This window comes from Felis catus, chromosome A1 (assembly GCF_018350175.1).
Source record: "Felis catus isolate Fca126 chromosome A1, F.catus_Fca126_mat1.0, whole genome shotgun sequence".
NCBI lineage: Eukaryota > Metazoa > Chordata > Mammalia > Carnivora > Felidae > Felis > Felis catus.
Genome location: NC_058368.1, coordinates 6,141,287 through 6,167,235, shown reverse-complemented (window position 1 = coordinate 6,167,235; position 25,949 = coordinate 6,141,287). Strand labels below are relative to the sequence as shown.

At 37.7% G+C, this 25,949-nt stretch overlaps 1 protein-coding gene and 1 long non-coding RNA gene across 8 annotated transcripts in view; one reads left to right on the top strand and one right to left on the bottom strand.

Moving 5' to 3' along the window:
• The window catches only part of CDK8 (cyclin dependent kinase 8), a 126,161-nt gene that overhangs the window by 79,532 nt on the left and 20,680 nt on the right, over window positions 1–25,949 (bottom strand). The gene's annotated exons all lie outside the window — the stretch shown is intronic.
• LOC109495641 overlaps window positions 1–25,949 on the top strand; it is a 62,589-nt gene that overhangs the window by 20,655 nt on the left and 15,985 nt on the right. The window contains exon 2 of the long non-coding RNA XR_002740421.2: window positions 19,106–19,222. This is a non-coding gene — a long non-coding RNA (uncharacterized LOC109495641). The remainder of the gene's footprint in view (window positions 1–19,105; window positions 19,223–25,949) is intronic.

The following is a 25,949-nucleotide window of genomic DNA, read 5'->3' as shown; positions in this document are numbered from 1 at the left end:
CAGCTCAGGTGATGATCCCAGAGTTGTGGGATCGAGCCTGGTGCCGCGCTGGGCGTGGAGACTGCTTAAGATTCTCTCTCCTCCCTCTGCCCCTCCCCTGCTCGAGCTCTCTCTCTAAATAAATAAATGAATGAAATAAAATGAAGTGAAAGAAAAGAAAAGAAAAGAAAAGAAAAGAAAAGAAAAGAAAAGAAAAGAAAAGAAAAGAAAAGAAAAGAAAAGAACAGGAGTTGATTATAGTAGGAGAAGAGATGGGATAGAGACGGGAGAATGAAAAATAAAATATAGGACCTTGCACAGAGTGACAATGATAGTATACCATGTACTTAACAGTATTTTCAATTCAATTCTATGTACAGAAAAACAAGAAACAACCAGTTAAATGGAACTATCCCTACTCAAGTACAAAAATAGGGTTTCCTAGAATTCTGGGGAAAAAATTACAGTGGGAAAAGAATTAAATTTGGTATATGCCAAAGATAAATAAAACTAAGAAAATTTCAACAGAATTACATAGATATTTGACAGTGTTAAACATAATAAAATTAACAAGGTCTGACTAGACTAAACTTACAGAAAGATCACACATTAGCACACAACAGAAATATCAACATTGGAGGCAAGAAGGTAATTAGGAAGCTACCGTCAATAATCTAAAAGTTGAGTAACAAGTTCCAAAATTAAAATTTGCTATTTTCAATACATAAATAAACAGGAGTGGAATTAAGGAGTGATAAACTTACCTTGCCTAAGAACAGTTCCAAATACAGTGCTTCAAACAAGTTAAAAACTGGCAAGAAGAAACTTCTCTCTTCTTCCCTGTTTCCTTCCACTCACTCACTCACTGCCCCAGCACCAATTACACATAAGGTAGAACTGGATAGGGTCTCACTGTAATTAGGTGAAGATGTAACATCTAACCAGAAAGCAGAGGGCCACACAGAATAATGAAACATGCAGCATATTTCAGAGTGGATGGGGGTAAAGGAGGGGCATCAGCTCCCAGTGAGTCTCTCCTTGAAAGGCAGGGCCGTGCCAGATTGGAGAAGCTGAAGTCTTGTAGCAATATTAACATCAACTAACCTTTTACATTTGACACTTTCATACCATTCCGAAAAAAATTACTCTATTAGTGGATTTACAAGGGCTGTGTTCTCCTAGTTCTTTTTTTTAAAAAAAAATTTTTTTTGAACGTTTATTTATTTTTGGGACAGAGAGAGACAGAGCATGAACGGGGGAGGGGCAGAGAGAGGGAGACACAGAATTGGAAACAGGCTCCAGGCTCTGAGCCATCAGCCCAGAGCCTGACGCGGGGCTCGAACTCCCAGACCGCGAGATCGTGACCTGGCTGAAGTCAGACGCCTAACAGACTGCGCCACCCAGGCGCCCCAATGTTTTCCTAGTTCTTAAAGCAAACTCACTGTTATCTGAAGGGAGGAAGCAAAGTTATTTCCCAGGAGTGGGAACTATATACCTTTGCCTCCAACTTTCCAAAATATCAGAAAGCCCATTTCTCCACAGGTGAATATTCAATAAATGTTGACTTCTTGGCAGGCAGACAAGGAATAGGATTCCTAGAAGAATATTATAATATGTACCAAGCACTTTCCACAGCCAAGTACTATATTAAGCACTTAAGATAAATACATGTTAAAGTTCATGCCACACATGCTCTGAAATTATATACATAAAATATGTAATTTACATGTATATAGTTATATATAGCCAGCATGGCTCCATGTTTCTCTACAGAAATATTTATGTACACATACATAAGCACATTTTAAAATACATATGCAAATATGTGCACATAAATACATATATACACATATGTACATTTATATATCTGCATATATACAGTAGAGATATACACAGAGAAATATAGCTAACTATATGTGTGTATATGCGTGCATATATACACACCTATATGTATACACACACATACACACACACATACACAGAGGAAGAAGATAATTTTAGTAATAATTAAGTTACTGACTGCCCACAGTACTATTTTAACTCAGTTATAAAAAAACAAGTATCAGTTATGTAGGTGACATAACTGATGACACAGACTGTCCCTTATGTGCAAGCATTGTTTAATAATGGCATCACAACAACACATTATTGTTACCCCATTTTACATAAAAGGAAACAGGGAATCCATAGTCACAATGCTAGAGAGCAGCAAACCGGGACCTCAAACCCAGCAGTTTGACTGCGGAAAGCATCTCCAACCATATGCTACATTGGCTCTGTTCAGGAAGTGTGACTACCAACTGTATTACAAATTGCTTCCGGTAAAATACTCTTAGGCAAGTTCACTACAGCAATAAATGGGTCATGTGTAAATGAATACACCTCCTCTACCTAGATGAGCTAATAAATAGACTATTCTTTGCTTATCACTAACACACACAGATTCAAACTCCCTCCTAACAACTTATCCGGCAATGCATGGAGTACAAGCTATCAGAAACTTTTCATTTAAAGCTGCTATTATCAGGGCACCTGGGTGGCTCTTTCGGTTAAGCATCTGACTCTCAGTTTCAGCTCAGGACATGATCTCCCAGTCTGTGAGTTCCAGCCCCATATCAGCTCTGTGCTGACAGTGCAGAGTCTGCTTGGGATTCTCTCTCTCCCTCTCTTTCTGCCCCTCCCCTGCTCACTCTCTCTGTCTCTCTCTCAAAAATAAACTTTAAAAAAGTTAAAGCTGCTACTATTATATTCTATGAACAAAAAGAGGACCAAGAGACCTTAAAACAAAAGACTACCCGAAGTTTCAAGTTTTATTTGTAGCATTCACAGATCTATGATCTTTTAGTTATATAAAACTAAAAAATAGCAAAGAGGTAAAAAAATTTAAATTGTGTATAAAAGCTATGATTTAACAAAGTATATACTTTGAGTGATTTGAAGCCAAGAGACAAGGCACAAAAGACTATACAAAAGGGGGGGAACATCTTATGATTATCAGAACTAGACTAATCCCAAAACGTAAAGGTAGTGGGGAAAACCAATTTTCAAACAGTTCACAAAAGAGGTACAAATTTAGATTCTAACAAACTCTTAACACCTCCTACATGTTAGAAAAGCCTTGCTACTACTAATAAATCAATGTTTTATACCTTTAAAGAGTTAAATACTTCTAAATGACACCTGTCATACAAAACAATAGATCACATCATTTTGTGAAATAATCTGTATCATGTAACATGTATCAGGCTGATACAACTTTTGTAACTAAAAGCCTGTAAAACTGTTGTTGAATAGACACTGGAGAAAAGATCGATTGTGAGAAGACAGTTATAGGATCATAATGAAAAGTGAATATATTTTTATGACTGCAGAGCAGGTCCAGCACATACTCCTGCAATGACAAATTCTCTCACACTACACATCACTGCACTTGCAAGACTAGCTTGGTGACTCTGGGTAACTTCTGTCTTCATTCCCACTATTATAAACTACTTCAAGATGAAAACGTATACATATACTTTATAAATTTGACATCAAAGAATAAGAATACCTGCATGAAGGCCAACTAATTATAAATCTATTTTGAGTTTGAAGCACTGATCTAGATATGAAACGACCTATAAAGAACTACAAACACATAAGCTACTTCATCCTAGTAACCCAATTTTCCAAAACATATTAGCCACAGCTTCAGAGTTAACTTGGATTTAATGTTTGATTTCCTTCTTTAAGATGAATTAACAGCAAAAGTATTTAAACTGAGGATTTTACAAAAATTTGGAAATGTTCTTTGGCTTGTATTTCCACATTATATTTCTCAGAACGGATCGATAATGAAAGTTACATGTAAGAAGTCTAAGATACTTCCAAAATAAAATGTGAGATAAGGACAAAAGTTAAATAAATTAAAGAATATCTGGTGAGGAAGAAGTTAAAAGTGGTGGACACCTAAGACCAATTAGAAACTTCACACCTGCAGGGGTGCCTGGGTGGCTCAGTAGGTTGGGCATCCGACTTAGGCTCAGGTCATGATCTCATGGTTTGTGAGTTCAAGCCCCATGTTGGGCTCTGTGCTGACAGCTCAGAGCCTGGAGCTTGCTTGGGATTCTGTGTCTCCCTCTCTTCCCCTCCTCCACTCCACTCTGTCTCTCTCTCAAAAAATAAATGAACATTAAACAATTTAAAAGAAAGAAAGAAAGAAAGAAAGAAAGAAAGAAAGAAAAGAAAGAAAGAAAGAAAAGAAAGAAAGAGAGAGAGAGAGAGAGAGAGAGAGAGAGAGAAAAGAAAAGAAAAGAAAAGAAAAGAAAAGAAAAGAAAAGAAAAGAAAAGAAAAGAAAAGAAAAGAAAAGAAAAGCTTACACCCGCAAAATCTCTCAGAGATCTTTCCCCTCTCCTGCAAACTCTGGACCATGAAAGAAAGCAGGTGAAATGAAAGGACATAAAGTCCAGAGGGATCTGCTTCCGTGCTTAGAAATTCTTAAACACTGGCCTAACCCCAGTCTCACCTTCAGCAGTGGCCCTCAGACCTTCACAACTTGTCAAACTCTGTGGTTTGCCATTTACGCACAATCAGGAAATTATTTTATTTTTCCTCTTCATTTCACCTATCTAGTCAGTTATCAAATCCCTGCTCTCCAACCTTATTGCCATCCCTTGTTCATAGCATTTGCCTTCGGAATTACAAAAGCACAGATCTAACTGGCTCTTCACCCCTTAGTCACATATCAGATGACATATTAGTATTATTAGTCAGATATCAGCCACATATTAGTATAGGCAAGAGTTTATCTCTGGGCTCTCAATTCTGTCCCATTGGTCTGTGTGTCTATTTTCATACCAGTACCATACTGTTTTACTATAAGTTTGTATGATAGACTGAAATCAGGAAGGGTGATGCCTCCATTTTTGTTCTTTCTCGGGACTGCTTTGGCAATTCGGGGTCTTTTGTGGTTCCATACAAATTTCAGGATTGTTTTTCCTATTTATGTGAAAAACACCATCAGAATTTTGACAGGGATTGCACTGAAACCATAGACGGCTTGGGTAGTACGACATTTTAACAATATTGATTCTTCCATTTAACCAACATGATATCCTTCCATTTATTTGTCTTCAATTTCTTTCATTGTTCAAATATTCACCTCTTTGGTTAAATTACCCCTAAGTATTTTAAAGTTTATGATGCTATTTTAAATAAGATTGTTTAATTTCTTTTTAGATGCTTTGTTGTTAGTGCACAGAAATGCGAATTTCTGTAAGTTGATTTGTATCCTGCAATTTTATTGAATCCAATTCTAACAGTTTTTTGGTGAAGTCTTTAGAATATTCCACATATAAGATCATATCATCTGCAAACAAATTTACTTCTTCCTTTTATCTTTTCTTGCCTAACTGTTCTACTAGGACAATGTTGAACGGGAGTGGTAAGAGTAGGCACCCTGATCTTAGAAGAGAAGTGTTTAGCTTTTCATTGCAGAGTATGATGTGAGCCATGGTCTTATTTTACATGGCCTTATTATTTTGAGGCACATTCCCTCTATATCCACTTTGTCCAGAGGTTTCAATCATGAAAGGAGGTTGTATTTTGGTAAGTGCTTTTTCTTTATCTATTCAGATGATCATATGATTTTTATTTTTCATTCCATTAATGTGATATATCACATTTCTTGATTTGTTTATGTTGAAAGATCCTTGCATCCCGGAGATAAATCTTACTTGATTACAGCATATGATCCTTTTAATGTGGTACTAAAACCAGTTGCCTAATATTTTGTCAAGATCTTTTGCGTCTATATTCAGGAAGGATACTGGCCTGTTTTCTTGTAGCGTCCTCATCTGGCTTTGATATCAGGGTAATGCTGGCCTTGCAAAATGAGTTTAAGGGTGTTTCTTCTTCAATTTTTGTGAAGAGTTTGAGAAGGATCCTTCCTCATATGTTTAGAAATCACCAGGAAACTATCTGGTACTAGGCTTTTCTTTGTTGGGATTCAATCTCCTTACTTTAGGACTAGATTTTTCTATTTCTTCATGATTCCGTCTTAGTAGGCTGTATGTTTCTAGGAATTTATCCATTTCTTCTAGGCTGCCTAAATTGTTAGCATATAATCATTCACAGTAATCTCTTATGATCCTTTGTATTTCTTTGGTATAGTTGTAATGTCCCCTTTCGTTTCTGATGTTATTTACTTGATCCTTCTCCTTCTTCTAGTCTAGCTAATAATTTGTTCCATCTGTCAAAAAAACCAGCTCTTAGTTTCATTGATATTGTCTACTGTCTTTGGTATTTCCTTCTTTCTACTAACTTTGGGCTTAGTTTGTTCTTCTTCTAGTTCTTTGATCTATAAAGTGAGGTTATTTCAGATCTTTCAGGTTTCTCCATATAGGCATTTGTCACTAAATTTTCCTCTGCTTTTGCTGCATCCCATAAATTTTGGTATATGCTGTGACTTCATCTTTGTTTCAAACTACTTCTTCAGTTCCCTTCTGATCTCTTCTTTGATCCACTGGTTGTTCAGGAGTGTGTAGTCTAATTTCCACATATTTGTGAATTTTCCAGGTTTCCTTCCTGTTACTGATTTCTAGTTTCATACCACTGTGGTCTGAATAGATAATGGGTATGATTTCAACCTTCTTAAATTTGCAAAGACTTGTTTGGTGACCTAACATATGGTCTATCCCGGCAAATGATACACATGTACTTGAGAAGGATGTATATTCTGCTGTTGTTAGATGTAATGGTATATATATATTATATATAGATACATATTTTAAGTATATATTATATATACAATATATATATATATTATATATATAAAACATTGGTTCAAATCCAATGTTTCCTCATTGATTTCTGCCTGGATGATCTATTCATTATTGAAAGTGGAGTACTGAAGTTCCTACTATATTATACTATTTCTCCCTTCATATCTGTTACCATATGCTTAATATATTTGGGTGCTCCAATGTTGGGGTCATATAGATTTACAACTGTTATATCCCATAAAGATATAATCCCTTTATCATCATACAATGGCCTTCTTTACCTTGTGTTACAGCTTTTGAGTTAAAATCTATTTTGACATAAGTACAGCTCTCCCTACTCTCTTTTGGTTTCCACTTGCATGGAGTATCTTTTTCCCCACTCTTCCCTTTGAGCCTATGTGTATCCTTGAAGCTAAAGAGAGTCTCTTGTAGGCAAAATATATTTGCATCTTGTTTTCTTTTCCATTCAGTCATTCTATACTTTTTGATTGGAGAATTTAATCCATATTTAAAAAATTGTTTTTAATGTTTATTTATTTTTGAGAGAGAGAGAGCAGGGGAGGGGCAGAGAGAGAGGGAGACACAGAATTCGAAGCAGGCTCCAGGCTCTGAGCTGTCAGCCCAGAGCCTCACACGGGGCTCAAACTCATGAGCTGTTGAGATCATGACCTGAGCCAAAGTCGGATGCTTAATGGATTGAGCCACCCAGGTGCCCCTTAATCCATATTTTTGAATATATATTTGTGGAACAGAAGAAAGGGCAAAGAGAAGCAGTGGAGCAGAAGAACGCAGAGAGACAGAAGAGAAAGAGAACAGAAAGAAATGGTAAAGAAAAAGAAGCGAAGATATTTAACAAGGTATGCTACTGAGAATGAAGTTAAAAAACTAGGTATGGCTCACAACGACTGTGATTCCACTTCTATTAGGTACCCAAAACAGTGCAATTCAGAGAGACAGAAAGTAGAATGGTGGTTGCCGGGGACTGGCAGAGGGGGATGGGGAGTTGCCATAGGTACAGAGTATTAGCTTTGCAGGATGAAAGGAGTTCTGGGGATGAATGGTGGTGATGGTAGCACAAGTGAATGTTAACACTATTGAACTATATACTTAAAAATGGTATACATAATTTAAAAAAAATCCTATGTCTGTTTTCTAGCCAAGAGGTAACAGTGGCTTGGTCTAGATTAAGAGCAGAGAAGATGCAACTGATTGGATCATGAGAAGAGGACAGACTAGAACTATATTTTGAACATAAGGATGAGCAGGTCTTGGTGACTGACTGGAGGCTCAAAGAGAAATATACCCAAGATAATTTCCAAATTACTGACATAAGTAATTAGGTGGATAACGTTGCCAACTGTAAAGGAGAATACAGAGAAACAATTCAAATTTGTACATGTTCAGTTTGAGAAACTTTTCATACATCCAAATGAAAGTGAGTCGATGAGTGTATAAATGGGTCTTGAGCTCAGAACAGATGTCTGGCCTGGAGATGCAAATCAGACAGTCCTCAGTATTTAAATGATATTTGAAGCTGGCAAGCCGATGCCATTACATAGGAAGAGAGTGGGGGGAAGGGGGGGAGAAGGCCTGAAATCCAGGCTTGAAGGATCTAGTTATGAGGAACTTTTACATTTGGAGAAAAGACAAGAAATTCCCACAGTAGAATGAGAAAGAGAAGCCATATATACAAAATAAAAACAAGTAAAGTATGATAAATCAAAAGCTTAGAGAAGAAAATATTATAGAAAAGGAAACCTGTTAAAATATACAATGATCATGATAATAATAGAAGGCATTCACTAAATGACTACAATGTTCCTAGGACTGTTATAAGCACTGTAAAGGTAATGATTCATTCATTTCTCACAACACGCTATGAAAAAATTTCCCTATCTTTTTTTTTTTTTTTTTTTTTTTTTTTACAGCTGAACACATTAAGGCTTAGAGAAAGCAAGTTAACTCATTGACAGCTATGTATCTAGCAAACTAGGCAGAACTCAGAACCTGAATTCTTACTCACTACGTGATACTCACTCTGTAAGTATCCATAGTCTTAGCAACAGAGAGAATGGTGACGTTAGCCAAGTAGAATTAAATGGAATGATGGAGGCAGAAGCCAGACTGGAGTGCACTGAAGAGTAAATGGAAAGTGATGAACTAAAGGTAATAGGAATAAACAACTCTTAAGAAATATGTCTCTAAGAAAGATGAAAGAAGGGTGGTCACTGGAAGGGCATTCAGCGTATAGAAAGTTTTACTGTTGCTGAACTTGCTACTAAGGGCAAGAAAGCATACTCAAGTATCCAGACAGATCAGTCAGATAATTTACACAACAATAAGGACAACCAATACTTAATACACACTTATAGCGCACCAGGTATTCATCTAAGTATTTCTTATATGTTAGCATGTGTGATGCCAACAACAGCTACTTAGCCCCATTTCACAGATCAGAAAACTGATATACCAAAAGATCTGCAAGTTGGGAAAGTCAAACAGCTGGCTAGGATTCAAACCTCAGCAAACTTGTTCCTGAACAAGTACCTTCTATCAGAGAAAGGGCCAAAAAAGTGCATGTGATATGAGAGCTTTGGTGAACTGAACAGCAAATGCACCCTCAACAGGGATCTGTGGCTCCAACAATAGCCAAACACTGTCTGTGAGATGGAAATGTCCTATGCTCTGTCCAAGGCAGTAGCCATCAATCAGCCTTGAGTGAGCATTGAGCATTTGAAATAAGGTAGAACGACCGAGAGGGAACTCTAAATTTTATCTCATTATAATTAAATTTAAAAAGACACATGCGGCTAGTGGCTATTATAATAGATAGTACAACTCCAGAAAATTGTTTACGAATAGCCTAATTTTTTTAAGGATAAGCCAGAAATAAATTTTTTAATGTGAATTCTTCTCATTTTAAAATGTTGGTTCCGTTAAAAAAAAAAAAAAAAAAAAAAAACTACTTATCATACAATCCAAATGTACCTTAAGAGAATACCTATATAATTTTCACAAGTTATAATGGAATTTACAGTAACAGAATAAGGTATACCTACATGTTTCAACATGTGTATCTCAAAAACAATGTTTACAACAAAGTTGCAGAATGAAAACTACCATAAATACCATTTATATGAAGTTTAAACATATGCACAGCACTACGTAAACATACATACAGTATTAAAAAGCCATATATCATATATACAGTATAAAAGTATAAAGGCATTCAGGGGAGGGCCACCTGGGTGGTTCAGTTGGTTAAGCATCTGACTTTGGCTCAAGTCATGATCTCACGGTTAGTGAGTTTGAGCCCTGCAGCCCCAGCTGTGCCTAGAGCTTGCTTGGGATTCTGTGTCTCCCTCTCTCTGCCCCCACCCAACCCACCCCCCATGCTTGCGCTCTTTCTCTCTCAAAAATAAATAAACTTTAAAAAAAAATAAAGGCATTCACAGGAATTGTAACACCAGTGTGCTGGTTACACTAGGGTGTAGTGTGAGAGATATATCCACACTAGGGTGACAGATATAAATTTGATCAGAGAGAGTGTATTAGTCTCTTACTGCTGCTGTAACAAACTACCATAAACTTGGCTTAAAACAATACAAATTTATTACCATGTATAGGCTGAAAGTCCAACATGGGTCTTGGTGAGCTCAAATCAAGGTGCTAGTAGGACTGTATTCTTTCCTGGAGGCTGTAAGGGAGAATCAGTTTCCTTGCCTTTTCCAGTTTATAGAGGCAACCACCACATTTCTTTGCTCATAAACCTCTTCTATCTTCCAGACAAGAAATGTAGGTGAAGTCCTTCTCATTATCACATCACTCTGATCTTGCTTCTGTTGTCACACCCCTAACACTTGTACCTCCCTCTTCCACTTTTAAGTACTATCGTGATTACACTGGGCCCACCCAAATTATCCAGAATAATCTTCCTATTTTACAGTCAGCTGATTAGAAACTTTAATTCAATCTTTAATTCAAACTTTAATTTCCCTTTGCCATGTAACTTAACATATCCAAATGTTCCAGGGATAAGGACAGGATTATCTTTGGTAGGCGAGATTTATTCTCCCTCCCACAGAAGAGTACACAAGGAACTTTAATTTTGTAATGTTTTGTTCCTTAAGTAGACAAAGGAGTTCATTATGTTTTTTATTATATCTCCCTATATGCCTCAAATATGTTTAAAAGCTTTTGATGTGAAATTTCCTTGTAAGGTAAGTTTTCTAAACTTTCATAGGGTCTTAAAATTTTAAAGAGATCGATCAGGAGCAATAAGAGGTAAAGGGAGAAAAATATGCAAAAAGCAAGGCGTTGGCTCTGCTTCAACCTAACCAGACCTTTTTATTGCCTTTTACTTTTCTTTTTTTAATTTTATTTTTTATTTTTTAAAATTTACATCCAAATTAGCATATAGTGAAACAATGCTTTCAGGAGTAGATTCCTTAATGCCCCTTACCCAGTTAGCCCATCCCCCCACCCACAACCCCTCCAGTAACCTTCAGTTTGTTCTCTATGAGTCTCTTCTGTTTTGTCTCCCTCCCTGTTTTTATATTATTTTTGTTTCTCCTCCCTTATGTTCATCTGTTTTGTCTCTTAAAGTCCTCATATAAGTGAAGTCATATGATTTTTGTCTTCCTCTAATTTCACTTAGCATAATACCCTCCAGTTCCATCCATGTAGTTGCAAATGGCAAGATGTCATTCTTTTTGATTGCCAAGTAATACTCCAATTATATATATATATACCACATCTTCTTTATTCATTCATCCATCGATGGACATTCAGGCTCTTTCCATACTTTGGCTACTGTTGATAGTGCTGCTATAAACATGGGGGTGCATGTGTCCCTTCGAAACAGCACACCTGTATCCCTTGGATAAATGCCTAGTAGTGCAATTGCTGGGTCGTAGGGTAGTTCTATTTTTAGTTTTTTGAGGAACCTCTATACTGTTTTCCAGAGTGGCTGCACCAGCTTGCATTCCCATTGCCTTTTACTTTTCTACATAACCTTTCATTTGAAAAGAAAAAAAAAAAAAAAAAGGATTCCAATTATTTAAACAAAAAAAGAGAGAATATAAATGCCATGTGACTCTAAGAAAAACCGTAATGAAATAAAATTAACTTACTTACATGGTATAAAAAGTAAATAATTAACAAGCTAGTCCTACAACGAGGCTACTGATGAGCTGAGTGATGCTTTGGGTAACATTGCAGGGCTAAGGAGACAGAACTTATGTTCAGTCCAAGGAACGCTGAAGCCAAGGAGAAAGAAGGAAAGGACACAAGGAAATGCCCATGCACATCGGTTAAGACCGTAAAGAGCAGTATTCTAAAAGTAATGTGAGTATGAACAAGAAGTTTACTGACTCATGGGGACTGCAACTCAGCTTCCAATATCAAAGACTGAAAACAGATTAATGTAGTCCTAGATTGCTAGTACCTTCAGGTACTAACGAAAGTGGACATTGTTGAAAGACACCATCTCCTACGTGTAAGTTTCTTCTAAAGAACAATTTCAAGTACGATGTCTACACTCATAAAAAAATAAGTAACCAGGCATATGAGGAGACAAGACAACTAGCAGAAACTGCAAACCATAGAAACAGACTCATGAGGTTCCGGATGGTCTCTGAAGTCTCTAACCGTGCAAACAATGTTTAAGATAACAAAAGATGGAGAATTCTGAGAGTCTCAAAGCCCAAGAATAGGACACAACAGACTTCTGAGGAGAAAACAAATCATAAAACTGAAAAAATAAATGCATTTAATAACACAATGGATGGACTTAAAGGCACAGTAAGCACAGCAGAAGGGATTATTAATGAATTGGAAGAGGTATCATAGGAAAATACTCAAAATAAAGACCGGAATGATAAAATGAAAACCACGAAGGAGAGGATAAGAGACATGGATAATACAGATGAGAAGGGCTAACATAACTAAATCCCATCAGGAGAGGGGAGAGAAATAAGGGGGAGGGGGCACAAATACTATTTAAGGAGACAATGGCTGAGAATTTTCTGAAACGAATGACAGCAAATTACAGATTCAAGAAGCATTATGAACCACAGTAGCATAAGTAAAAAGGGTATTCTTCAGGTAGTAAGAAAATGATCCAAAAAGGAAGTACAATAATGCAGGAAAGATTGAGAAATGGTAAAGATAATAGTACTTCTAAATGAATATCGACTGTATACAATAATGATAGTATCTTGTAGGGTATCAAACACACAGAATTAAAAGATACAACAACATGGTCAAATTAAGTCAGGGTTGGGAGGAGTAAATGGATTTGAAACATTCTAATATTCTTTGTTTGGAAAAAGAGTAAATGTGCCAATTAATATTATACGTTGATGAGTCAAAATGCATGTTTTAATATCTAGCACAACCATTAAGGAATACCAAGAGGGTAGAACTTCTAAGTTAATAAAGTGAGCCTCCTGGTAGACACTTGCAGATACTATAATCAGACAGGAAATGGAAAAACAATAGTTCTGTCACTGCTAAGAAAGGGAAGGAAAAAAAATAAAAGTCAGTAAGTAAGGTGAGGTGAGTAAGGTAAGTAAGGTGATGGAGAATATGCTATTTTATCCTTAAACTCAAGAGGAGAAATTTCTCTAAATAGTAAAGGGCAACCTTGCAAACTCTGTGTTAATACTGATGCTATAAAAACCTTAAACCCTACCCCTGTTACAGAACTTCTGCCTTGGAGCTGACAAACTACTCTGCTGATGGCATCTGCAGTAACCCTCAGACATTCTCACGTACCACTACTCTCTACTCATTGGCAGACCTCTGACAAAGGAGTAATTTTTTCCTCCTTTTTGATGTCACTCCGAGTGATTTCATAGGGAAAGACCTACTGTGCAAAAGGAATTGCCATCTGAAGTGCTCTCCTAATGGTTCTTTCCTCAAAATCCTTGAGGTCTTCCTTTTCCATCAGGTCATAGCTAATTTGGACATGGATTTACTGGCGTCCCTTTATTTAAATCAAACCCAACTTGAACATCTCTAGGAAGTATGCCTCTTGCAAAAAACAAAAATTTTACTGACATCGGCAGATTTATTGGGGCTGAACCCACCAAGACTCAACTGACCCATCCAAATACGTACCCACATTTGGACAGTACTCCCTAAAGCAGCAGCTAAAAGAAGGGCTAAAAACAACTGAGTACCTTATAGGGAAAGGACTCACTGTACTTCACACTAATCCTTGTAATATTCCCATCTTCGTGATTAAAAAATATGAAACAGAATATTCACGTCCCCCACCTACCTCATTTATAAACAAAACCAAACCAACAGAGTATTTTATCTTCACTGCCCCCTGCCACTTACAGATCTGTGTCTTTCTGTAGTGTTTCTTTAGATCAAAACAGTCAATACTTGTTCGTCTTGGGAAAATCAACAGTATATCTGGACGTTTATGCCCTAGGTATATACTGGGGCACCCTCCAATTTTGCAGTAAGTCCTCAACCTGTACCTCAAGGATCTTAAATTTCCCTGGATTTCTACCCTAGTCTAATATGTGGATGATCTTTTGTCATGTTTGAAAGATGAGGTAAGCCCCAAGGCTGATTGCATTTTTTCTGTTGTATCTCAGAAAGGACATAGATTTCCAAAGAGAAGTTATGACTTTATTAAAGTACACTAACTAGCACATCATTTATCCAAAGGAGATAAATCCCTTATTCTTGACAGATTATAAATTGTTCAAAACTCTCCAAGAAACTAAGAGACAATTACAAAGATTCCTAGATCTCACTGACCACTGCAGGCAATGGGTTCCCACTTTTCCGTGACAGTATGATTATTTGACAATTTAACCAAGACCTCCTCAATAACCAAAGCTCTTCCCTGGAAACCTAAACACGTACAGATCTTTTATTAGATAAAAAAGAGCACTTCAGTCACTTCCTACTCTGAGTTAGTTATCATAAAAATTTCCATCTATTCATCCATGAGAGATCTGAACAAGCCCTTAGTGTTCTGACTTCACTTGATGAGAATCATCAGAGATCAAGAGGTTACTAAAGTTTCTCTTGACCCTGTGGTAAAAGATTACCCAGTGTGTCTAAAAATAGCCACAGTAAAGGCTTTTGTCCACTTAATTTAAGGATCTTCTTCTAACCCCAAGGTCCTTCATACTGTACAATCTCTGTTGCTCACTGCAAAGACAGAACATGTCTCAGCAAGGAGGCTTAGCTCCTATAAAATCCTATTGCTTTACCCTTCACATATTTCCATTCATGGTAATACTCAAGGGGTCAGTAAACTATGGCCCACGAGCCAAATTCAGCCCACAGCATGGCCTATCGGCTAAGAATGATTTTTATACTGTTAAATTATTATTAAAGAAAAGAAAAAGAATACACAACAGAGACTGTTATATGGCCCACAAAGCCCAAAACATTTACTATCTGACCCTTTACAGGAAAAGTTTGCTGATCTCTGCTACTTTTCTCCTCCCTAAAAAAGGAGAAACTACTCTCTACTGGCAAACCATGCCCTAAATAGACTTACAGAAACTCCCCTAGAAAATTCAGACTTAATCTTCACTGTTGACGGGTCAATCTTAAGACTAAAACAAGTAAATAGTAGGCAGAATATGCTGCAACAGATCTCAAACTCACCCCTAGAATGTGACTCCTTTGCCAGAGGCAAGATACACCCAACTGGCAGAATTCCCCATGAATTCACCAGAGTTTGCTAGGTAGTGAACAGGTTAATTGGCATTAACAGGGTTAATACATGTAAGTTCAGAGCACATCTGCTTTTGAGGCAGTCCATAATTGTGGAATGCCTCGGAAATGGTGAGAGCTCTTGACTTCAGCATTAACGTTTCCTAAAAAGATAACTATTATAAAGATAGAAGCGCATTTAAAACAGAGGTAAAAAAAAGATTAAAGAATGTGCCCTGGCTGATTGTTATGGTAGATAGGTATCTCTTACCAAGATTTTAGCCCTCATGATACGAAAAGTCCATTTGCACGATGCCAGCAATTATCTCCAGAGTTGGAAAAAGAAGGGTGTTAGGGAGAAATCTGAGTAAGCACCCAAGTTAGCTTCTGGTGTTCTCAGGACAGTTTCTCTGTGGCATCAGAGGTCCACAAAAGAAACCTGGGAAAAATTTTACATAAAATTATATACTATGTTAAGGACAAATTGGTTAGAGAACTCAGTTCTCTAACAGTTTAGGAAAGTGGGAAAACTTTAGTAAAATTGCTGAGCATGTTACAGTTTATGTCTCACCAGTATAATCCCTGCTTAAAACAGTAAATGTGGGGACACCTTGGTGTCTCAGTCAGTTAAGTGTCCCACTCTAGATCCTGGCTCCGGTCACGATCTCATAGTTTGTGGGAATGAGCCCTGCACTGGGCTCTGTGAGGACGGCATGGAGCCTGCTTGAGATTCTCTCCCTCTATCTCTCTGCCCCTCCCTGCTCCTGTGCACTTTCTCTCCCTCCCTCTCTCCCAAAATAAAGAAATAAGTAAACATTAAAAACAACAGCAGTACATGTGAAGCATGGACAAGAGTCTAAACCTCAAGGTCTCTTTGAACACCCCCAAATGGTTATCATACAAGGGTTTTGAATATGTTGTGATCATCGTTTGCTTATTCTTGGGGTAGACAGAAGCCCTTCCTTGTTGGAAATCTGTATCTCAAAGAGTAGCAAAAACCTTACTCAACTATGTGTTCCCAGCCTCAGAAATTCCCACTTTCTCTCTGATGAGAGGTACCCATTTGCTGATACTATTATTAAAGAGTTTTTAAAGCCCTTCCACTTACTCAGAAATGTCACTGTCCAATCTTCAAGAAAGGTTCTGAAACTAGTATTAGCAAAAGTCTTAGAGTCTCTCAAACTTCCACAGCCTAAGATACTGCCACTGGTTTTAACGACAATGAAATCAATTCCTTCTGGAGCTTGACCACTCCCCAATTATGAGTTATTACACACCAGCCCATACATTTAAGAATGTCAACTCTGATACTAGCCCTACACTACTGCAAGCAGACATAGCCAAATACTGTCTGCCAGGGATTCATGCGATATACCCAGTCTTAACATTAATAGGTACAAGCAGCGGGGCGCCTGGATGTGACAGTCGGTGAAGTGTCTGACTTTGGCTCAGGTCGTGATCTCACAGTTCGTGGGTTCAAGCCCCACGTCAGGCTCTGTGCTGACAGCTCAGAGCCTGGAGCCTGCTTTGGATTCTGTGTCTCCCTCTCTCTCTGACCCTCCCCTGCTCACGCTCTATCTCTGTCTCTCGAAAAATAAATAAACATTAAAAAAAAATTTTTTTTTAAGGCCTATGTCGGTGCTGAATTGCTGCAAGACTGTTGCACCCAGAGAACTTGAACTGAGGATTCTTATGAGTCTTCTAGCAGCAAAGGGTCTTTGGAAGGAGAGAGCTTCAACTAAAGACCTTTACACCAAGATCCACAGAATAAGACTAGTGACTGTCATGCTCTAATCTCTATTACTCTGCTCTTTATTTTCCTAGTTATCTTTTTTCTTCTTTTGCTGTTAAGGTTACTTTTAACTATGTTACCCATAAGGACCCTATTCTTAAAATTGGCTTTTCCATAGTCAATCCCTCTTATGAGCCCAAAACCTGGCTAAAACTGACTCATGATTTGACTAAGGCATACAATCAAACAGACCACCTTAGTCAATTCCGGTTGCTATAACAAAAATACCATAGTCTAGGTGGCTTATAAACAACAGACATTTATTTCTCACAGTACTGGAAGCTAGGAAGCCCAAGATCAAGGTGCTGGCAGATTCAGTGTCTGCTGGGGGCCTGCCTCCCATAAACAGCTATCTTCCAGCTGTGTCCTCACATGGCAGAAGAGATGACTGAGCTCTCTAGGGTCTCTTTCAGGAGGGCACTAATCCCATTCGTGAGGTCTTGCCCCCATAACCTAAGCATCTTTCAAAGGACCCACTTCTAAATGTGAAGGCATTTGGGACTGGGTTTTAACGTATACATTTAGGGAGGACACAAACATTCAGTCTATAGCATCGACTATACACAGTTTATACAGCTTCCCTTGGTACCAGTTTCTTGTAATGAATCAACTGGTGTTCTGGGCAAGAGTACCTAGACTCAACTGCTAAGTAACCTTTTAAATGGCCGGTCCCACAGCAGGCCATCTATCCTACTGTACACAGGATAGGAGGTTCCTATCTCTACCAAAACCATATTCAGGGATCTTTCATGGGAGCTAGCTTCTGTAACTTAACTTTCCCAGAAACAGATCTTGGAAAAAGAAGACCTCACAGTGAAGACAGTCTGCTTAAATTCAACCCCAAGTTCCTCCACTTTATTTTTTTTATTAATTTTATTTCTTTAATTTACATCCAAATAAGTTAGCATAGAGTGCAACAATGATTTCAGGAGTAGATTCCTTAGTGCCCCTTACCCATTTAGCCCCTCCCCCTCCCCCCACTCCCTCCAGTAACCCTCTGTTTGTTCTCCATATTTATGAGTCTCTTATGCTTTGTCCCCCACCCTGTTTTTATATTATTTTTGTTTCCCTTCACTTATGTTCATCTGTTTTGTCTCTTAAAAGTCCTCATATGAGTGAAGTCACATGATATTCGTCTTTCTCTGACTAATTTCACTTAGCCTAATACCTTCCAGTTCCATCCACATTGCTGCCAATGGCAGGATTTCATTCTTTCTCATTGCCAAGTAGTATTCCATTGTATACATAAACCACATCTTCTTTATCCATTCATCCATCAATGGACATCTGGGCTCTTTCCATATTTTGGCTATTGTCAATAGTGCTGCTATAAACACGGGGGTGCATGTGTCCCTTCAAAACAGCACACCTGTATCCCTTGGATAGATACCTAGTAGTGCAATTGCTGGGTCCTAGGGTAGTTCTATTTTTAGTTTTTTTGAGGCACCTCCATACTGTTTTCCAGAGTGGCTGCACCAGCTTGCATTCCTACAAATTCCTCCACTTTAGAGCTACCTGATGATATTGACACTACAAATTTCATTACCTGGTAATAGATCACTCTTGTTAAGTGACATCAAAATGTTACAGTACTCTAAAACAACTCTGATGGGGGTAACACAGATCATCAGGTGTTTCCTAAAGACTAATACTGAATCTATAGCATAAAAGTCTATGGGTTACCACTTGCCAACCAGTCACCAATGCCAAGGATTTGTGACCTTGGTAAACTGATGCCTCTCTTCAGGGATCTCACCCAAAGCCCATTTTGGCCCATCAGCTTCCCCTCTTGGAAACCATTTGAGAATCTAATCATTCATTCTCTAATCATTCAAAGGGATTCCAAATTACTTCCCTCACATCAAGCTTTTTCACTTCCAGCTTTAGAAGATGCCTATTAAGTAATGGGGAATTCTACGTACTAAGGTTCAGAGCAAAAGAATGAAACAATGCAAACAAGACCAAAGAACTCTTTGTCCCAGAGGCTTGTAAAACAAGGTAGGTGGTAGTTTTGAAAAAAGCTACTTTAGATATAATACTGGTTTGTCTTGGGATAAATGGCATGCTTACAACATTTTAGTCCCTTCAGTCCTCTCTGGGATCTTTACTGTTATTACAGAGACTGGAAAAGCAAAGGAAATAATCATAAATTTGATAATTTTGTCAATAACCACACATCTGATTTAGTGGGCTCTTTTGGATGAAGTGGTTTAATTTTGGCTTAATTTCTTGCCTTAATTTTGGCACTCGTGGCCCCTGCAGACTGCAGACTCCGATATAATCCTTTTCTTAGAATTTGTGTTGCAGTGCCTAGGCGTGACCTCCAGAGTATTAAATGTTGCTGCATAGCCACTGTCCAGTCAAATGACCCCAAAATGACCATGTAACAGGAGGAGAGGAAACTCTGATTCTTGCAAAGACTAAAGTGACCATCTTCCTCTTTCACACCCCCATCCCCAGTTTATTTCATCATAACACCTCATAGAGTGATAAAGATCTGGACTGATCATATTTCCAGACATTAATGGGAAGGGGATCTGAGAACCAAAGCCACCTAAAACCACACACTGTCTACATTAACATGGCTTTACTATTTGACTTAATACAGCTTTACTAATCCAGGAACTCTTACCCAGGAAAATAAGTTATAAATAACCTTGTTTGTTTCAGGTCCCCAAGATACACTTATCCAAAAAATAAATCCCCTTCCCAGGACAATAAGTCACCCAACTAAGCTTATCAAAGACTTGATCAGAAACTCTTACTTAGGGCCATTATCTTTGCCTTATCCCATTTAGGCTTTTGCAGTGAAAGATCTATATTAAAGCAGACCCCAACATCCTCATAAATACCCTTCCTGTTTCTGAGACACTACTAAAATTCCGTAAAGACAGAAGACTCCCTTACTATAGCAGTAAACTAGGCTTTGCTTTATTAATAAGATATTTTGGTCATCTTTTGGGGAAGCCCATGAGAAAAGTTGTACTGATACAGAAATCTAGGGGGTCCGTAAAAAAATGGCCTATTCCCTACCTGATCTTTTCATAAGCAAGCATCTGCTTCTACAGGCGAATGTTTTACTGCTTTATGCTTAAGTATGAATTGGCTGCTGAGAATCACCATACTTAAGGAAAGCCTCTAATAAGGAGAGACCAAAATAGCTCGGAAGAAACAAAGACAAAGCACCAACGAGAAGAGAAATTAAAACATCTATACTATCACAAAGACATTAGCTATTGTATCCATAAAACATAAACAAGTTTATATAAAAATATTCAGATGACAGGGGCGCCTGGGTGGCTCAGTCTGCTGAGCTTCTGACTTTGGCTCAGGTCATGATCTCACGGTTCATGAGTTTGAGCCCCACGTTGGGCTCTGTGCTGACAGCTTGGAGCCTGGAGCCTGCTTTGGATTCTGTGTCTCCCTCTCTCTCTGCCTCTCCCCACACACTTGCATACATGCTCTCTCTCTCTCTCAAAAATAAACATTTAAAAAATTTTTTGAAAAATAAAAAAATAAAACAAAATAAAAATATTCAGATGACAGAAATAAATATGAAAGCAGAATAAAAAATTAACTGGAAAGGCTGAACGATAAAGTTGAAAAATCAAAATCCAAAAAAAGAGAACAAAGTAAATGTAAAGAGAAATTATCAAATAGTTAACATTTTATACAACTGAAAGATGTGTTTGCTAACTGAAAGCTCCCTTCCCACATCTCTATACTCTCAGCATAAAAGACCCAGAAATGTATATAATCATAAAAGTTAAAGAAACAGAAGTTTAAAAAGATCTTAAAAGCTTTCAAAAATAAAAAGAAGTTATACACAGGGATCAAGAGTCTGAATGGCATTGGACAACACTGAATGGCATTCAACAACACTGAAGTTAGAAGATAACAATATATTCAAAATTCTGGTGTGTGTGTTTTTAATTTCCAACCTAGAATTCCATATCCAGACAACGTATCACTGTTAGTTTCTTTCCATATCCATAATTTTCTTCCTTTTATTATCAGAGCCCCACCAAGCATAGCTGAGCACATATCTACCTAACTAAATATACTAGATTTTCCTGCTTCCCTTGTACCTACTAATAGGTGTGGCTACATGACAACCTCGTGGCCACTGACATATGAGCAAAAGTAATATGGGCAGCTTCCAGTTCATGCCCTTAAAACAAATCTGCATGCCCTCCACTTCCTCTTTCTTCCTTCTCAAGGACGGAGTAAGACAGGGTAATAAGCCATCTTTGAGCATATAGATAAAGACAGCACACGTGCTGCTGAAGCAAGCACTGAGCATATAGATAAACCACAGAGCAGTTCTTAGTATGTACACGAATCACCTAGGAATCTTGTTAAAATGGAGATTCTGACTCAGTAGGTCTGGGCTGGGCCTGAGATTCTGCATTTTTAACAAGCTCCCATATGTTGCTGCTGTTTCCGGGAATCATACTTAGAGTTCCAAGGCCCAAGAGTAGAGAATGATGTAACAAGAAAGAAGGCACCTGGGTCTCTAGAAAACTCCAGGAAAATCCACTCTATCTTCGCTCAACTCTTGACCAGCTCAGTAAAAAAAGAGAAATAAACATCTTTATTAAGCCACTGATATACCACTAACAAAACAAAACCAAAAACTGACAATGGTGTACTTAGTTGTCTAATAATATTTCTGCCAAAAAATCAGTGATTTATAATTTGCATTAAAATAAACATAAAATCTTGTCCAAGGAATACTCTTATAAAGCTTAAGATTAGACTATATGACAACTTAAATGTTCTAAACTAAGTCTGCTAAATAAATTACTTTATATCCTCATGACTAAATAGGAAATAATACAGCTTCACTCCAGACATTTTGAAATGTTAATAAGTCATTTATCTACCACTCAGAAAGAATACCTTGGCCTGTTCAGTTCCAGTCTGAATTTGTTTGTCTTTTTTTAAATGTTTATTTATTTTGAGGGGTGTGGGAGAGCGAGCAGGAGAAGGAGCAGAGAGAGAGGAAGAGAGAGAATCCAAAGCAGACTCCACACTGTCAGTGCAGAGCCCAACGCAGGGCTCGAACCTACCAACTGAGAGACCGTGACCCGAGCTGAAATCAAGAGTCAGATGCTAACTGACTGAGCTACCCAGGTGCCCCTATGTTTGTCTTTCTATATATGTGTTCAGTTAAACATTTTATATATGATTTTTTTATTTTCCAGAATCTCAACAAACACATATTACATTTGATATGAGAGAGAGACAGAGACAGAGAGAGAGAGACAGAGAGGCAAACCAAGAAACAGGCAAACCAGGAAACACTCTTAACTACAGAGAACAAACTGAGGGTTACTGGAGGGGAGGTGGGTAGAGGGATGGGCTAAATGGGTGACAGATTAAGGAGTACACTTGTAGTGATGAGCCCTGGGTGATGTATGGATGTGGTGAAGCACTATATTGTACACCTGAAACTAAAACAACACTGTAAGCTAACTAACTGGAATTGAAATAAAAACTTAAAGAAAAAAATAAATAAAATATTAAAAAATAAAAAATTCTCACAAAGAAAAAAAAGAAACCAATTATTTTCTTTTAAAACCTAAACAATACCAATTATTTTGAATGAATATAAATATATCCTAGTTCATATATCTCAATACAATGAGATATCAACTCGCGTGAATGCTAACTAATCAGTTAAAGGAAAGCAAAAAAGGGGTAGATTTAAAGTAACCTTCAAGAAATCTCATAGGGACCTGGGAGAGAAGTTTTATATAGAGTGCATATATTGTATTCAGCATTCACATTCCAACTGCGCTTTTAATATTTATCATAGAGTCTTTAATCCTTATCATAGTCTTTCCGTACTACAGGTTATATGACCCTTCTCTTTGCTCATATAACATTCAGAGTATACCACATTAACAGCACTGTTAAAATTTTCTAATTGCATCACATCAGATAATGATGGGCTCTCCCACTGTCTGTGATGCTAAGATTGATCATTTTGTTAAGCTGGTGACTGCCAGAACTCTCCATATGTAAAGGTATATCTTCTTCTCTGCAAATAGAAAATTATTCATGAGGTGATACTTGGAGATGAAAGGAATATTCTATATCCCAACAAACTTTCACCATACGACTTTAGTATCCATAGATGACTCTTGCCTGAATCAATTATTATACTGGGAGTCTCAAAATGCTTTTTTCTGATTCTATCATTCCTTCTACATTTATTAAATGGCATTCTTCTATAAAGAACTCCCTCTTCCGAACTTTTTTACTGTCAATAGGGATTCATGGATTCTTCACTTGACATATTATAATCTATTATTCTTTTTGATGTTCAAATTGCCCCAAATTTGTCCAGTAAAAACCTCTTCATGTCTACTCCTATTCCTTTTGAAATGATTTGACATCTTTGAAGATGTCACTAGAAGGCAAACAGAATTTGAGACCTAAATAATTAAATAAGACAAACACTGTAAGACAATTCAATAAGACTGTCCCACACAGCTTCCTGTTTTTCCATCTCTCCATTAATGGCACCGTCACCAACTCTGTTATTCAAGCCAGAAACCTCAGAATAATTCTCGACCCTCCCTTTCCCTCACCACTAGGCGGAGAAGGAAATAGGGTGGTTGGAGGAATGGAGCACTGTTACTTTCCAGTTCATGCTCTTCTATGTATTATGTATACTGTTTATACTTCTTTCTGTGCCCATTTCGTTAGTTTAAAAAATTTTAAAGAACTGTTCAAAAAATGTAAGTGTGTTGCTCATCAACTTTGAAAGGCAAACCAACCATCTCCAGGTTTCATCATAACTTACTATACTTTTTCTAGATCTAGCCCATTGGTCCAAAGTTCTCTGATAACGGATCCTCATATAAAATCTCAGAGCTGGTAGGATCATACAAGTCATCTAGTCCAAACATCCACCCAATACTTGAGTTTCCTTCACAACTCCATCAATTTGTCATTTAGGATATGCCGAAACCATGTGTATAAAGAAAGAATTCTCTGGGGCAACTGGGAGGCACAGTTCTTAAGCATCCAACCTTGATTTCGGCTCAAGTCATGAACTCACAGTTGTGAGATTGAGCCCTGCGTTGGGTTCGACACTGGGCATGGAGGCTGCTTGAGGTTCTCTCTCTCCCTCCGTCCCTCTCCCGAGCTCACATGCTCTCTGCATGCTCTCTGGACAGGAAGGAAGGTAGGAAGGTAGGAAGGTAGGAAGGAAGGAAACAAAACGAAAGGGAGGAAGGGAAAATTGTCTCATGCTTGGACAACTTGGTCTGTTAAAAAATTGCTCATGTTAAAGTGCCAAAGTGCATCTTTAGTTTCAGACATAGTCATAGTTCCACATCTTGGGTCCCAAAGAAGTTCTGTTAGTCTTCTAGATTTAAAGTAGTACCCATATGGGAAGCTATGCTTATACCCCTTGTTTAACCATCAGAAGACAGAGGATAAAACCTCAAGTTCCATTTAGTAACTAATTGTGGATCTAACATTCATGAATATACCTAAACTTTTCTAGAAATTATGTTTTCAGCAACAAAATAAACTATTATAGAGCTTCTACCCAACTGTCCTACTTCAAGATTGGGAAACAAAAACAGCTCATAAGCCTAAGATTTAGAAACAAGTTTATATTCAGGATTGCCTGGGTGGCTCAGTTGGTTAAGTGTTCGACTTTTAATTTTAGCTCAGGTCATGATCCCAGGGTCCTGGGATCAAGCCCTGCATCGGACTCTGCGCTGACAGCGTGAAGCCTGCATGGGATTCTCAGTCTCTGTCCCTTCCCACCCCCTCTCAAGATAAATAAACAAAAAAAAAAGAAATTCATATTCAACTTACCTGTATAGTCACAGTTTTCTAAACTTCAAATCCACCCCTTTAATTTCCAACCTGAAAGACCCAAACCCTTTTAGTTTATATATTATTAACACCCTTCTCCCAATAATTTTACTTGCCTTTCTCCAAACCTGTTCTAGTTATCTTCCTACAAAATGACAACACTTGTCAAAAGTAAAAAGGTACTACAATTTTGTACAATAGTAGAATTACATTTTCTACTTTGTTTTTAATACGTGGTCTAAGTGATAACAGTGAATACCTGCTTCCTTTGCCCAACAATATGTGTTGCCCGCACATGCCCGCAATATGTGTTTTCTAGAGATACTCTCCCCCTACAACTTTCTGGAACCCATTCAAATGCTTATAACAAGAACAAACATATTTATACAACCAGATCCTATTCAAAATGCATAGTTTACTGAGCCAAGCTTGAACACCTGCACTGAGCCAGAGCAACAACAGTGTGTTTCAATATATGAAAAGGGTCATCTGGCCATTTGCAATCAACAAGTATTTACAGTACTTATTATTTGCTCTATACTAGCAAATACAGGCAAGTCTCTTATAGCATGAGTTTTTTTATAACATAATGTAATTATAACCTCACCAATTAGGGGAAAAGAATCAGTATGTGAAGGCACTGTTATTACAATGCAAAATGGAATCAGTAGGAAAAATAATAGTTGCATCCAAACAATAGATAGATGCACACATAGATAGATGCACTGTTTGAGTGTCTGGGGTTCTTCTGGAATAGAATTGTTCTGTTTACCCAAGCATTGTTTTTTCTTTTGTTTACCACTGCCAGTGATAAACAAAAGAGTGCATGGTCAAGGACAAGGTGATAGGGATGTCTAAGAATCTTCTGAGTAGACTAAATGGT